General features: G+C 37.7%; 1 protein-coding gene across 3 annotated transcripts in view; it reads right to left on the reverse strand.

Annotated features, from left to right (window-relative positions):
- The window catches only part of CAB39 (calcium binding protein 39), an 87,464-nt gene that overhangs the window by 61,809 nt on the left and 10,901 nt on the right, over positions 1-14,754 (reverse strand). Inside the window, exon 1 of one of the 3 annotated variants that reach the window (XM_068544255.1) lies at positions 14,587-14,700. The exons of the other annotated variants lie outside the window; for them this stretch is intronic. The gene's annotated coding sequence lies outside the window, so the exon portion shown is untranslated. Of the gene's footprint in view, positions 1-14,586; positions 14,701-14,754 lie in introns of those variants that run through there. 3 annotated transcript variants of the gene reach the window in all.

Genomic DNA, 14,754 nt, shown 5'->3' on the forward strand with positions numbered 1-14,754 from the left:
CAATCTATATGTTGCCACTTGTATGTTGTTTGTGCCATGAATATAAACACGGCAAAATTCTGACTAAAGTGTAATAGAGTCATGTAATTAACCAAGATGAAATACTGAAAGGGTGGATCTGGGTTCCCAAGATTGTGGCACGATTTGTAGAACCATCCTGTTTTGGATCTTCACAACTTTTCTGCATTGACTTTTTATTAATGTTAAATTAGAATGAACTTAATTGACTGATCACTTGGGCATTACACTGTGATGTGTATTCTCTAAATCCAACACTTTCTATCCATGAAACTACCCATTCCCACTTTCCCCAATTTCTATGGTAAATACTTGCTGTACGTCTTTAGATTCACATAAAAGGTCAGCCCTGAGATCCCATGTTGAACGTGTGCATCAGAATTCAAGGCAAGTCTTTTGACTTCAAATTCTCTTTGTACTTATTTGTCCTGTCATCTTACATACAGATCAAGTATCACAAAATGTACAACATGGAAGCATGACTTAATTATCAAAAAGTAATCAGAAATAAATGTTCACTAAGTGTCTTTTTAAAAATATTGATCTTTAAATTCTGATCAAATAGACAAAAGGCAATTTCTAAGATTATTATGAGTTAAATAAATATGAAAAGGATGCCCTTGACTGTCCCCTCCCCCTCCCCCCCCCCGGAAAAAACCCCCACAATACAAAAAACAAAAATTGGCCCATATCTCTGTTCCATATGCTTTGGAGAGGATTTTTATTGCTCATCGTTGACAACCCAAGTTCCTTTTTTCTATTAAATATCAGAAGTGCACTGCACAGAGAGCTAGGAACTACCTTCCAGTTCCAACTAAAATCTCCCAAACACATGTATAGGTCTGAGTGACCACGAACTTCTCCAGCCACTCATCTTTTGGGAAAATGTCATATTAACTAAAACAAAGCTCCTTTAGGCATATGCTTAATATTTTTTTTTCCAGATCATTTTTTAAAAAGAGAGAGATTGTTAGAGACCTCAAATCTCTAACATTTTCAGAATTTAGAAGTGTAGGTTAGGGTAGACTATTCTTGGTGGAACTTTCTCCATGAACCTAAAGCTAAATGTACCAATTACATACATCATATGGACCATTAATTTTGTTTTTTGTTGTTGTTTTTATTGTTTTTGGTAATCAAAAGTAGTAAATAATCACTAGGTGAATCAATCTTTAATAGTATTCCCATAACTTTAAATTTCTAGAAAAAATTCCTATTTTAAATTAATAGCTTTTGTTATGTATGAATTACAGATCGAGAACTTAACGAAATGGGCTTAGTAAATACAATGTTTAGAAATAATTTCACTTTTGTGTTCTTCTAATAGGCTTTCTGTTAACCCTTGAAAGTTTCTTTTACTCACACTAAACATGTGAATGTCAAATTATGAATGTTTATGAAATATGCTCTAATGATAAAGTTCATTCTTTATTTGAACAACAAAGCAAGAGACACCTGCTTATAGGAGAGAGCTTTGCTTCAGACAAAGTAATTTTTAGACAAAAGTAATTTTACAAGGATTTTTTAAAGCACCAGCTCTCGTTAAAAAAAAAAAAAATCTGTGTATTAATTTTACAAACAGGAACCTCACGTTAAACCTCAAACACTCTTTGAGAGAACCATACTACTAGTGTCAAGTTTTACTGTGGTAATCTCAGTGTATCATGCAGTCATTATGGATTTCCAAGACTAAAATTATGATGATTAAGTACAACAGAATACTTCAAGCTACCTTAAATCCTTTCTGGAACAGGGCAGGGCACATATAAACAATCACTTAAACAGTTCTAGAATTCACTTAAAGATATGGTTGGAAGTATTTTAACCAAACTGGAATTAGCTAAGTAATTCTTAGGAGTTAAGACTGTATCATGTTTCAGAGCTCTCTGACTTCTTTCTTATAAGTTTAAATTTTAACCTTAAAAATACACACACACACGCGCGTACTAACTTGAACCTGGCTTCTGCAGAAAAGTTTGCTCTTATATACATCTGCTTTTTGCTCCAGTTGAGTATTGGCCCCATAATAGTTTTCAAATATCTTTTGTTGTTTAAAAGAAAGGTAGTTTGCTCAGGACTAAAATAAGTGCCATGAATGGGACTACTCTTCTAAATGTTTTTTTTTTTTTTTCTAGTTGTGACTAAATGAACATCAAGTTCCAAACCCACTTAATAATGTTATAAATAAAATCAAATTTTATAACTTGAGGTCTATGTCCTTACATTTCAATTATCTGTATGAACATAGCTTGGTATTTTATATCAATAATTCCACACAAAATATACCTTTAACAATGTCTTCTAAATTCATCATAGAAGTAAATATATACTCTCTTCATAGCTGAAATTGTTGGACCAACACAGCTCTTTTCTGAGTCAGCAGGGGGTCACTGCAGCATCTCTCCAAAGGACAGACTGTTTTGTAACTATTTCAGCAAAATTACTCCGGTCATAGGCTTTGGGTTTTATTTCTAACGCGTTACTGTATACCTCTTCTGTGCCCAACCTGTCTGCCCAGCTTTACTCTTTCCCGTAAGTCACATAAAATGAGTGAGGGTAAAGAAACTCCTGGTCTTTCTCTCTACTAGCTAGACCTATCTGACTCAGGACAGTCACTGAGTATGTGTCAGTTCATCTTTATTAAAAAAAAAAAAGAAATGATCCCTGACTGGCCCACCTTTGGAAGCAATTTCTATAAAGAATGACTAAGTAAAGAGCTGTTCTGGCCCCAAAAAGACCACACAATGTTCTGTATACCAGATACCAGAATAAAAGAAGCCAAGGAGACTCTGAGTGCCTGGGGGTCAAAACACAAAGATTTTAACTTGTACCAAAAGCTTATGCCAATTTACACTGTCATCAACAGTGGATGACGGCAGCTATTTCCTCACCAGCCAACCAACACCAGCCCTACTAACCCTTTTGATTTTTGCCAATCTGTCAGATTAAAAATGCTATTCTCTTGACCTCCTTCTCTTCCCCACACATCAACTTAATTCTCTGTATTGCTGATCACTGATGACAGTGAATGCATTTTCATGCCTATTATCCATTTGTATTTCTTTAGCAAAATTGTTTGTACTTCTCTAATGCCCATTATTCTACTGGGTCTGGAGTCTTTTTCTCATTGATTGATAGGATACTTATAATTATGAATATTATCCCTTTGGCTGTTGTTTTTTTTGCAAATATGTTAGTTTGCCATTTGCATTCCAACTTTTTGTCAATGTACAAAGTTCTCATTTTCTTATAGCTTTATCTATAATCTTTTTCTTTACGAATTCTGGGTTTCCTATCAGGCTTGTAACTGCATACTGACTATGATGCAAGATTTCATATTATAGATATCAGACATTATTTACAGTTAAACAATGGTATCCTTTTCTGAAATTAGTTCTAGTAGAATCTAATTTAACAAACCTCACTATGATATCCAGTTTGACAGTGAGGCAACTTTCACACTAGCACTGCTTAGTTGTGGGAAAAATCAATCAAGAAATCCACTATAGTAACATGAATTAGTGACTTTTCTCCAATAGCCACCTAATTAAGTTATTGAGGGGTGGGGTGGTACAGAATGTATTCTTTATAAATGGTAACTATACTAAAATACATGTTAAATAAGGATGATGCCAAATAAACATTTAAATGATATATTTTTCAAAAATATAAATCTGTGATTTGAGAATATTTTTAGATGTCATGTAGAAAGAAGAACTCTAAGCACTTTGAACAGCCTAATCAGACATATTAATATATAAATTACCATCACCATGCTAGCCTGTGAGCTGTCTGGGAACAAGAGCCGTAATATTCCCATTCAGTCTGCCTTTACATTTAGCACTGTTGGCAGCCAAATCCCTATAAAATGTATCCAGTTGTGCTTTTGCTACAGATAAAGAAGATAAAAACTTGAAGGAGCTGACTCAATCAGAGGACTCCCCTCAGTTATTCTCCAGGATTCCAGCTTGTCACCATCCCTCTTAGAAGTGTGGTGTTCCAAACCAGACCCTGTACTCCACACATGATCCAAGACTACCTATCCATAGATTTCATAAATCCATAGATTTCATAAATGTAGTCTTAAACTCCATTAATAGTTTTGATACATTACACGGTAGCTCTCTACTGAGCAACATAATTGACCTGTATGTTCTGTAGTGAACCACATCCTCACCCATCGTTTACTACTGCCTTTTGGGACATAACCTGCTGGACTGAACAATTATTCCTATTAAACTGCTTCTGATTTAGATTCAATATACATTTGACATTTCAAAATTTTTCTTGGATCTCTAGTTTGTTATCCAGAGTATTATTAGTTTTCCTTACCAGATCCCTGTCAAATACAAATCTGTTCAGCAAGTCACACAGGTCTTCCTTTATTCCCTGTTAAAAGCACAGTACAAATACTGGAACCTTCCAATTAAAGCCGGCCATCAGTTTGCATTGTGTGTACAGTCATTGATTTTTAAATTTTTTTTGACATCAGTCTTAGCGGTTTTCTTTTTTTTTAACATCTTTAATGGAGTATAATTGCTTTACAATGTTGTGTTAGTTTCTGCTGTATAACAAAGTGAATCACTATATGTATACATATATCATCATATCCCCTCCCTCTTGCATCTCCCTCCCACCCTTCCTATCCCACCCCTCTAGGTGGTCACAAAGCACCGAGCTGATCTCCCTGTGCTATGCAGCTGCTTCCCACTAACTATCTATTTTGTGTGTACAGTCATTTAAACAACCACAAGGTCACCAGGCCACCTAACTCATTACCACTAGCAGTGATAGCTTACAGATTTCTCTGATTTCAAGACACACATATATTCGTACATAAAAAATATGTATCACATACACACACACACACACACACACAAAGTACCGCCAAACAGCACTTATCCTCACTATGTAAAATTACACTGACATTCTCCATTCTATTTTATTCTATCCTAGTCCCCTGCTCCCTTCCCTCCCTTTTAAAATGCTAGTCACAGCCCACTAAGTTGATTTCACAACCAACTGACAGGATGGGACGGGAAGTTTGTAAAACATTTATAATCAACCTGAGTAGTTCATTTACTAACGATAGCCATCTTATTCACAATGCTGAATTTCTCAAATTATCACAAGGCAAAAAGATTTCATCACTTGGTTTAAGACTTGAAATCATAGTTACATATTACAAAGCATTATTTAGAAATACTTGTAATACATGACTAATTAACTGATTTCCATGAATATGTTAAAGGCCTTTTATCAGTATGGATCTGCCATCTTTAATTTTATCTACACTGATTCATTCACAGATATTCTAAGGAATTAAAGTTACATTATCATAGTTTTAGAATTAGTTTCAGAAACATGAACTTCAACTATTCCTTGACAAATTAGCACTGAATTTAATAATATGAAAGGTTAATCAGTGTCCACATTTTTAAATGTGAAACCATTAATCTTCAAGGAAAAAATTATAAATCCATTTTTCTTCTGGTTAACTTTACTACTCACTTTGCCACAAGGTTGTGGAAGCACAGTCCATGTGACCATGAGAAAACACCACAGCCTCACCCATGTTTGGTAAAGAAGAAAAAGCAAATAGCCAATCCTGCTCTTTCAAAAAGATGGTAATTCCTTAAAAAAATTGTGTAATTCAAAACTTGAACAGTAAACAAGTGAGAAAATTTGAAACAAAGTTCAAACAAGAAAAATAAAAGCCTTTTCGAAAATTATTTTTTTGTCAAAGAATTTAGATTGAAAAAGTAAGAAAATACTGTGGTTCTAAAAAGTTACACCTGAGCGTACTGAAATGATTTTTATTTTTTTCCTTTCAGTCATTCCAATTAAGAACTGTATTTTGAAAAAAAATTCCTTTTTAAAATTTATAACCTTAAAACTTATTTCTAGAGGATCAGATGTAAACCTGGAAAATCACTCTCCTTCAAGGTTCAGCATTGCTATTTCTGTTCTGGCTAAATGCCCACAAAAGCACAAACATGCCACAAAACCAGCCTGAGCTGAAGCACCATAGTTGGAGATTTGAAGGTTTGTTTTCTTTTAAAACTGCTCAAAGGCCACCGTATGGTGGTATTCAGTGTAAACAGATTTTTTCCAGCAGAAATATTTAGAGTCACAGAATACACAGTTGCATGGCCCTTTAGAGGATCATGTAGAACATTTTACCCAAAGATGATTTCTCTGAGAATTCTTCTAACCAGTCAACATTCCTTTCCACCCCTCCAAATCAACACACTAACTGGCTGGCATATGGAGGCTTGATCCTGAGTTGAGAGAAAAACTCTAGATGAAATAATGAGGCTGAAAACATTTTATTTCAGAGGAAGTAACTGAATTCATTTGTCACCTGATTGGCATGATCATATATAAAAACTCTTGCTTGTGTTTTTGGAGGGAAAAAGTTCTCAATCCTACAGCCAAAACTCAGCTCATGGACCAAAAGATGTGGTCATGCCTCATGTGGTACACACAGGAATTCTTCCAGGACTCAGAATACAGCTAGGGAGACAAGGCACACACAGGAAGAGTGAAATCTATGGAAGACTAATACATGCCACCAGACCCTGCATGACAAAACCCAAATAAGAGAGCCGAGTGGCAAGCTCAGAGGACAGACAGGGCACTGTGCGCTGAAGGTCTCACACTTCAACAGAGCAGACGCTTGTTGAGCTGCATTCTGTAGACAGAATAAATTTGGATAAAAGTCAGAAAATGTATTACAATTGATCAGAGAGCTTTATGCGACAATCTGAGCTCTGATAAGGAAACAAAAATTATTTTGTAATTTCATCAAGCTCTGGTGGTTAAAAAAGTGTCGAATGAAAAGGAAGGCAGAAGGCAGTGAGTTTACAGAACTCACTGTAAACTTAAGTGCTGTTTACAGAATAAACACATGGCTTCTTTTATTGCTCAAAGAACATTCCCCACTTTATGGAGTGGTGCTTTTTAGGTGAGTGTTGACATCACAATATAGTCACAATGGAAAACTTGCTTTTTAATATGAAAGCTGTATTGAAAATGCACAACAGAGACATCTTATACCCAAGGGAGTATAGAAAGTTAAGTTTCAGGTAGAGGCCGCAAAACATTCAGGAAAAGCTACAAAGGATACATTTTCTTCCATTAAAAACTTATTTCCGGGGCTTCCCTGGTGGCGCAGTGGTTGAGAATCCGTCTGCCAATGCAGGGGACACGGGTTCGAGCCCTGGTCTGGGAAGATCCCACATGCCACGGAGCAACTGGGCCCGTGGGCCACAACTACTGAGCCTGCGCGTCTGGAGCTTGTGCTCTGCAACGGGAGAGGCCGCGACGGTGAGGGGCCCACGCACCGCGATGAAGAGTGGCCCCCGCTCGCCGCAACTAGAGAAAGCCCTCGCGCAGAAACGAAGACCCAACACAGCCAAAAATAAATAAAGTAAGTAAGTAAGTAAAATAAATAAATAAAAAAGAAAGACAAAAATAACAGAATATTGCCTGATCTCAGGGGCGTGATTACGTTTGAAGAAAGGAAACTTCTCTACAGAAGCACATCAGCCAGGAGCATGATTTAGACCAAAAAAAAAAAAAAGAAACAACTTATTTCCTTCTACAAAAATTCTGAACATGGGATTCTGTTTTTCCTTTACTGTTTCAGCAGAAGAATGCTACCAACTCAAGTGAATATGATTACTTGGCCTCAAAAATCCACCTTCTTAGTTTTTAACTTGATCTACCAAATGTTCGGGTTATTGCTAACCATGTCACCAACCTATCAGAATCACAGTGGTTTAAACAGGAAGTTAATGAGTTAAATGTTAAAATTAGGCTTTCTGCAGGTATTCTGTGGGTAGGGGGCACACAGGGTGAGTTTGTTCCATAAAAGTGGGAGTCTGGTGATCCAGGCTTTCTTGAAGTTTTTCCAAACTAAAATGGTGTTAGCCTTGAATCTCACAGTGGCTTTTAAACCTTGCCCTAAGGTCTGGAGCAGGTGAGGGTCCACCTCATCTCTAGCCCAAACACCTCACTTCTATCCGTTTTTTATGTTGGGCTTCTGTGTCAGAAATTTAACAAATTAAAAAAAAACTACTACCTTATGACGTAAAACACTATCCACTAAACGTGTTTGGGGGACCTCCCTGGCTGTCCACTCATTAAGACTCCATGCTCCCAATGCAGGGGACACATGGGTTGGATCCCTAGTCAGGGAACTAAGATCCCGCATACTGCGCGGCGTAGCCAAATAAAATAAAATTTAAAAACCAAAAAACATGTCTGCATGTTGGACACAGACTGTTTTCTGAGGAATTCAATGACCTGGCCTCCAGGTCAATTTGTACAACTAGATTTGAAATCAAGTCCTGGTTAAACTTTTCAATTTTTCAAAGGCAGATGATTAGTGCTGCCGGCCCCCTCAGTTAATTGTTAAAGCAGAGTAGTTACTAGAAAACTATAACCTTGGACCTCTTTGGTACTCAATTTTCATAAAAAGTTCAATGGCATGAATGATTATAGGGGGTCATTTCCATAGCTACAGAGTATCAGAAAAGTAGTGATTTAATTAAACTGTGCTCCACTCTAACATTATTCCTATATCTTGTACTAAGATGTCTTATACTTGAACTGGGTACTTTTACAGACACTTTAGAGAACAGAGAGAAGTGTACCAAGGACCCAGAGCCTTCATTAATAAAGGATCCACAGGGTCTCAATTCCTGGAAAAAGTATGCTTCTCCTAAGTGGCTGGTTTACTTTTTATCTCATGAACACAGCCTTGCAATTGATCTTGTTTTCTTCTTTGTTTTGGCTTCTAAAACTCAAAGCCAAATGGGTGGTCCCCAACTAGCTTGTGTAAAAGACATGCATTTATTTGTGTACTAACCCTGCCCCAGGAATCATTTTGTCTTTCCTTATTTTTCCTTTGCTCCTTATCTAATTCTCTGGGGTGAGGGAGAGGATGGGGCAGAAAGGGGAGAAGAGAAGGAAACATACCCCTATTTTTTTCCATTTCCCTAAAATGGAAGGCAAGAAACATGAAAAAAAAATAACTAGCTAATCTTAACGTAAGGGTGTGGTTTTAACCTTACCACCATGATAAACTTGTTAAACACTGCAAGATCTAGCGCGTCAATTTTCTCGCTCAGGTGGAAATAGGTAACACTGCTAAGGGGACATCCCGTCTGGGGAGAGATTGCTAAATTAAGTCAAACACGGAAAGTGTATTGAGGCAATCAATGTGTGTGGTGTGCAGCAAAATAAAGTACTTCCATCACTGTTCTTCAGAGTCAAAAAATTTCTAGGAATAACAATGGCCGCGGCCTCTTTTCCAACATGAGAGATGGCTGTTACAGCTCCTCCATCACTCAAAGAGCTCTGACTCCAGCATGCGACTCCTATTCAGTCCCCGTCGTTTGGTAAGTAAGGATAAATAAAAAATACTTCCAAGTTTATTCAACATATTTTTCAAGCCCCTATTATCCGAGGCTTTACAGATACAAGGTCTGAATGGCTGTGTTCACAGAAAATATTTTTAGCCAGTTATACAAAATGTATTCTATTCAACTAGTGTAAAAAATAACATTCATAAATTAAAATAATGGCTGAGTTGTACTTCCAAACCTCTATTCTATATTCTATTCCAATGTCTTCTAGGAAATTAGGAAAAACAACAAGAATACAACTAGGGGTCAGGGCATTTGGGGTGGTGGGGGGGGGGGCAGAGGCAAAGGGCATTTCACTGTAGCTGAAACAAACTGAGAATGATGAGATAAATCAAAATGCTACTCAATCAACAAACACTGCTGGTTTAGACTAAAAGCAGAACCCCTAGCCGCTCCTTCTGTATTTCCAGGATTGTTGATACAAATGCAGTGGCTTTTCAGTCAGAGGTGGACTTCCTTTAGGATACTATGGGCCAATTCTTTACAGACTCCTCTGGGCCTTGAGGATATCTATGGCCAGAGGAGCTAAGAGGGAGCCTGCTTTTAAGGCTAGAAAGAAAGATAAAGGACAAAAGAATAGCAAGGTATATGTGGTCTCAGGGCAGACAAATAACCAAAAAGTCCTTTAGAACTTGTATCTTGGACACCTAAACAAATCAGATAGGAGGATAAGAATCCCAACAATCCTCACAGTTGGGAAAATCATAGGGTCACTCTACAGGGTCCTAAGGTCCCCAGCACCATCCCCTTCTGGCAACCGCCCCTCCCACCCCACACCATTAACCACAGCTCCAGTACGAGGTGCTATAGTCCTGTAAGAACCATGCCCCCGCTGTCCCCAGCAAAGTAACCTAGAGGGGAAGGTAGACCCCGGGCTAAAGTGTCTATTGAGGGGCTGAAGCTCCATGAAAGAAATGTAGGTGGCCAGGCTTTCTATCAGGTGGAGAAAGCTGGTCTGCAGAGAGAGGATGTTGGGGGGAGGGGGGCCACGGCAGTGAGTAAACAGAGAAACGCTGTGGCAGATGGACACTCACAAGAGAGCTTGTGTTCCTGGTGAGAACTCTTGGTGAGACCCCAGTGCATTTCTGCCTTGAGCGTTGGACTCCTCCCTGAGATAAACTTTCACTAAATCCCTGCCTTGTTGGAAGAAAGAGAGTTCCAAGTAACACAGGGGCTACTTCCTAGGCATCACTGCTCCAGGCCTGTGCCTCAGAAAGGCAACTCTGGTAAGGGTAGGGCCTAGACATTGCTCTCTCAACCTTTTAGAGGCCAAAACTGGAGTAGTGAAGACTGAGCGTGGCACCATCTTTTACTCTTCCGTGTACTCCACATACCTACTTTTGGGGCTGGAGATCTGAAATGTGTCATTAAATGACACAGGAAGTAATATAAAAAAAATGAAAATGTGTAAATAGATATGTCCATTTATTGTCACAAACTGAGAATAAAGCTCAAGATTATATAAGCGAATGCAAATTAAATGCAATTTTTTCCCATGGACATCTTAAACTGAACTCTCAAGATGATTTTGTGAAACCCTTGCTCTTTCCCTTGAAAACAGTTGCTCTGAAATGTGGAAGAAATATGGGAAAGTTTAAGAATTAAAGATTACATAAATATATAAGTGTAGTGAATACAGGTATATCATCTCTTTAAACAGTCCTTTTAAGAAACCATAAACAAAATGAAAAGACTGGGAGGAAATATTTGCTAACGATGCAACCGACAAGGGCTTAATTTTCAAAGTACACAAACAGCCCATACAACTCAGTAACAACAACAAAAAAACCCAATTAAAAAATGGGCAGAAAAAAAAAAAAAAAATGGGCAGAAGATCTAGATAGACATTTCTCCAAAGAAGACATACAGATAGCCAATAGGCACATGAAAAGATGCTCAAAATCACTAAGTATTAGAGAAATGCAAATTAAAATTAAAATGAGGTACCACCTTACACCGGTCAGAATGGGCATCATCAAAAAAGTCTACAAATAACAGATGCTGGAGAGGGTGTAGAGAAAAGGGAACCCTCCTACACTGTCGGTGGGCATGTCAATTGGCTCAGCCATTATGGAAAACAGTATGGAGGTTCCTTAAAAAAACTAAAAATAGAGTTGCCGTATGATCCAGCAATCCCACTCCTTGGCATATATCCGGAGAAAACGCTAATTTGAAAAGATACATGCACCCAAATGTTCACAGCAGCACTATTTACAATAGCCAAGACATGGAAGCAACATAAATGTCCACTGACAGATGAATGGATAAAGATGATGTGGTATATACACACAATGGAATACTACTCAGCCATTAAAAAAAGAATGAAATAATGCCATTTGCAGCAACTTGGATGGACCTAGAGATACTAAGTCAGAAAGAGAAAGACAAATACCATGAAATCACTTACATGTGGAATCTAAAATATGACACAAATTAACTTATTTACAAAACAGAAACGGACTCACAGACATAGAAAACAAACTTACGGTTACCAAAGGGGAAAGGTGGGGGGGGGGGGGGGGCGGGGGCGGGTACATTAGGAGTTTGGGATTAACAGACACACACTACTACATATAAAACAGATAATCAACAAGGACCTGCTGTATAGCACAGGGAACTCTACTCAACATTCTGTAGTAACCCACGTGGGGAAAAGAACCTGAAAAAAGATGGATGTATGTATATGCATAACTGAATCACTTTGCTGTACACCAGAAACTAACACAACGTTGTAAATCGACCATACCTCAAAAACAAAGTTTTTCTAAAAAGAGTCTTTTTCAGGGTTATATGGCATCCAAGATCAACCATTGAAAAACTAGAACCCCGCAACTTCCTGTCTTCAACAGTTCCCGAGAAGCTACACGTATGAGTGGAGAAAGAGTGAAAGAGGGAATTTGGGCAAACACAAGGTGGTTACACTTAGACTCTCTCCATTCAAATGTCTGACTCGAGGCAAAGCAGAACATTTTAGAGTTAGAACATCAGAGCTCTCATTCAGCGAGAAAAGTCTTTTGGTTCAAACGAAGAATCAGATAGCTGCCATGGCTCCAGAATAAATGTCTCAGAACTCAGGCTACTTTAGGAGGAGACACCTGAGGATATGAGAGACAACCCTGCTCCTTAAGCATCGAAAACAATAAATAAGTAAATAAGGCAGGGAAGGGGTCCAAGGACAGCTAGTTTTGCAATTGCCAAATGTTAGATGACAAAATTTATCATCCAAGCCAGGACAACTCAGGGAACAAAGGGTGACACGATGAGTAATTACGCGAGGCATAAACCTGGACTTTTCCTGGCAAACCAAGACGTTTGGTTACCCCTACTAAACTATGGCTATCTTGCCTCCCCTATGACCAGACAACTTTCCTATTTCATTTACTCTGATTCAGCAAAGGCAAAGCACCCTCCACCTACAGCAAGGCCTAGCAGGGTCACCTGCATATAAATATTTGTCAGTGATGATGAAAGTAAGTCTTTCTTAGCAATATTTGGTATTTCAAATCAGCAAACATCTACAATTCACCGGGAAGAATATGCCCATGTCATGGAATAACCTAACTCTTGAATATCCCACCACTCTGCTCCAGGCCAGGCAGTCAACAATTTGCCAGTTCCCCTGTGTCTTAAATATTATCCTGACTCATCCTATCCTGCTCTCATTGCTGAAGGGATCAGAACAAGCTGATGCAATTGATCTAATTTGCCCCAAAGGTTAACTGTACTCTGTATTTACAACATTTACATAGCATTTACATTGTATTAGGTATTATAAGTAATCTAGAAATGATTTAAAATATACTGGCGGATGTACAAAGGTTATAGACAAATACTATGCCATTTTATACATAAGGGCATAATTTGGTATCCATGGGGGTCCTTGGAACCAACTCCGCTCAACCCCTGCCTGTGGATACAGAGGGCCAGGCTGCACATAAAATTGCCTTATCTCACGTCTCAACCCAACCCTAGTAGCATAAAGCATTATCAGTTTTTAAAATCTCTATTTAACAGCCTCTGCCCCATTGTTTATTTGAATTTCTTTATTTATCTGAATTGACTACTCATTTATCTAGTGCTTCTAAGTCTTACAACCTGTTTGAAAAACAACATCTTTTAAGAGTTGAGAACGTAAGCTCTTATCACACCCACGTTGTAATCCAAGACCCGCCATTTAGTAGAAGTGTGCACAAAAACTCTTGGGCAAAACATTTACCTTCTGAGTCTCGATTATTTACAAAATGATAGGATGACTACTAAATTTTTAACGTGAATAAGATGCCCAGGGTAGCACTGAAAACATAGGGAGAGCTTACTAATAAATGGCAGTTATCAGTCTGTATGAGCTTTTACTAATACTGAAGTAAATATTAACCTTTTGTCTATCATCATGCAAAGTTTTTTCACATATTTACCTTAGTGCTTTTTCCCTTTCAATCACCTGACAGCAATGGAAATAAGCCTGCTTCTCATCCAAAGGTCTGACCAATATTCAGATAAATGTTCTAATTTATGTTTTTATTTGTTTTCTCATTCTCCCATCAGATTTATTTTCATAAAGGGCTTATCAAACTTGATTTTCCCAAAGAACAAATAACCAATTATCTAAAAATCTTTTGCGAAACAATCCTTCCTCCTTCCCCACTGATGGGTGATTTCACTTATGTATTAGGTGCATATATACCTCTCACTGAACTCCCTAAGTTGACTTTTTAAAAATCTGACTGTACTCTCTGGCCAAGAATACACTAATTTAACTTGGGAAATTTTCTTGCTTCATAACATTCAGTACTCACATTCAGGAACATGGTAACTCTCCATTCTTGTCTTTTTTTCACTCAGTTAAGTTTATACTAGTTTTCTTCAGAGATCCTAAACATTTCATATCAACCCCCCCAACTTAGGAATTTTATTTTTTGCTGCTATGATGAGATTTTTCTCCCAGTATTTTTATAACTGGGTATTGCTAGCAAGAAAAATGCTACCGACATTTAAATATCTTTATGTGGTATACAACTATCTTACTGAACTCTCACTTTTAGTTTTTCAGTTGATTCTGTTGGTTTTCCTAGGTTTAAGATTGCAACATCTGCAAATATTGCTATTTTCCACCATTTTTTTCAAGCAGTTATACCTTTTATTTGATGCATTCTTGCATTGGCCAGGATAATATCAAACATCAAAGGTGTATGGCATGCTTGTTTCATTTTCTGATTTCAAGGGGAATTCCACCAATCTTTTCCCATTTAGTAGGTTATTTGCTGTTGGTTTAAAACAGATATTCTTTTAAAGAGTTCATAAT

Source organism: Eschrichtius robustus, chromosome 5 (genome assembly GCF_028021215.1).
Source record: "Eschrichtius robustus isolate mEscRob2 chromosome 5, mEscRob2.pri, whole genome shotgun sequence".
Taxonomy (NCBI): domain Eukaryota; kingdom Metazoa; phylum Chordata; class Mammalia; order Artiodactyla; family Eschrichtiidae; genus Eschrichtius; species Eschrichtius robustus.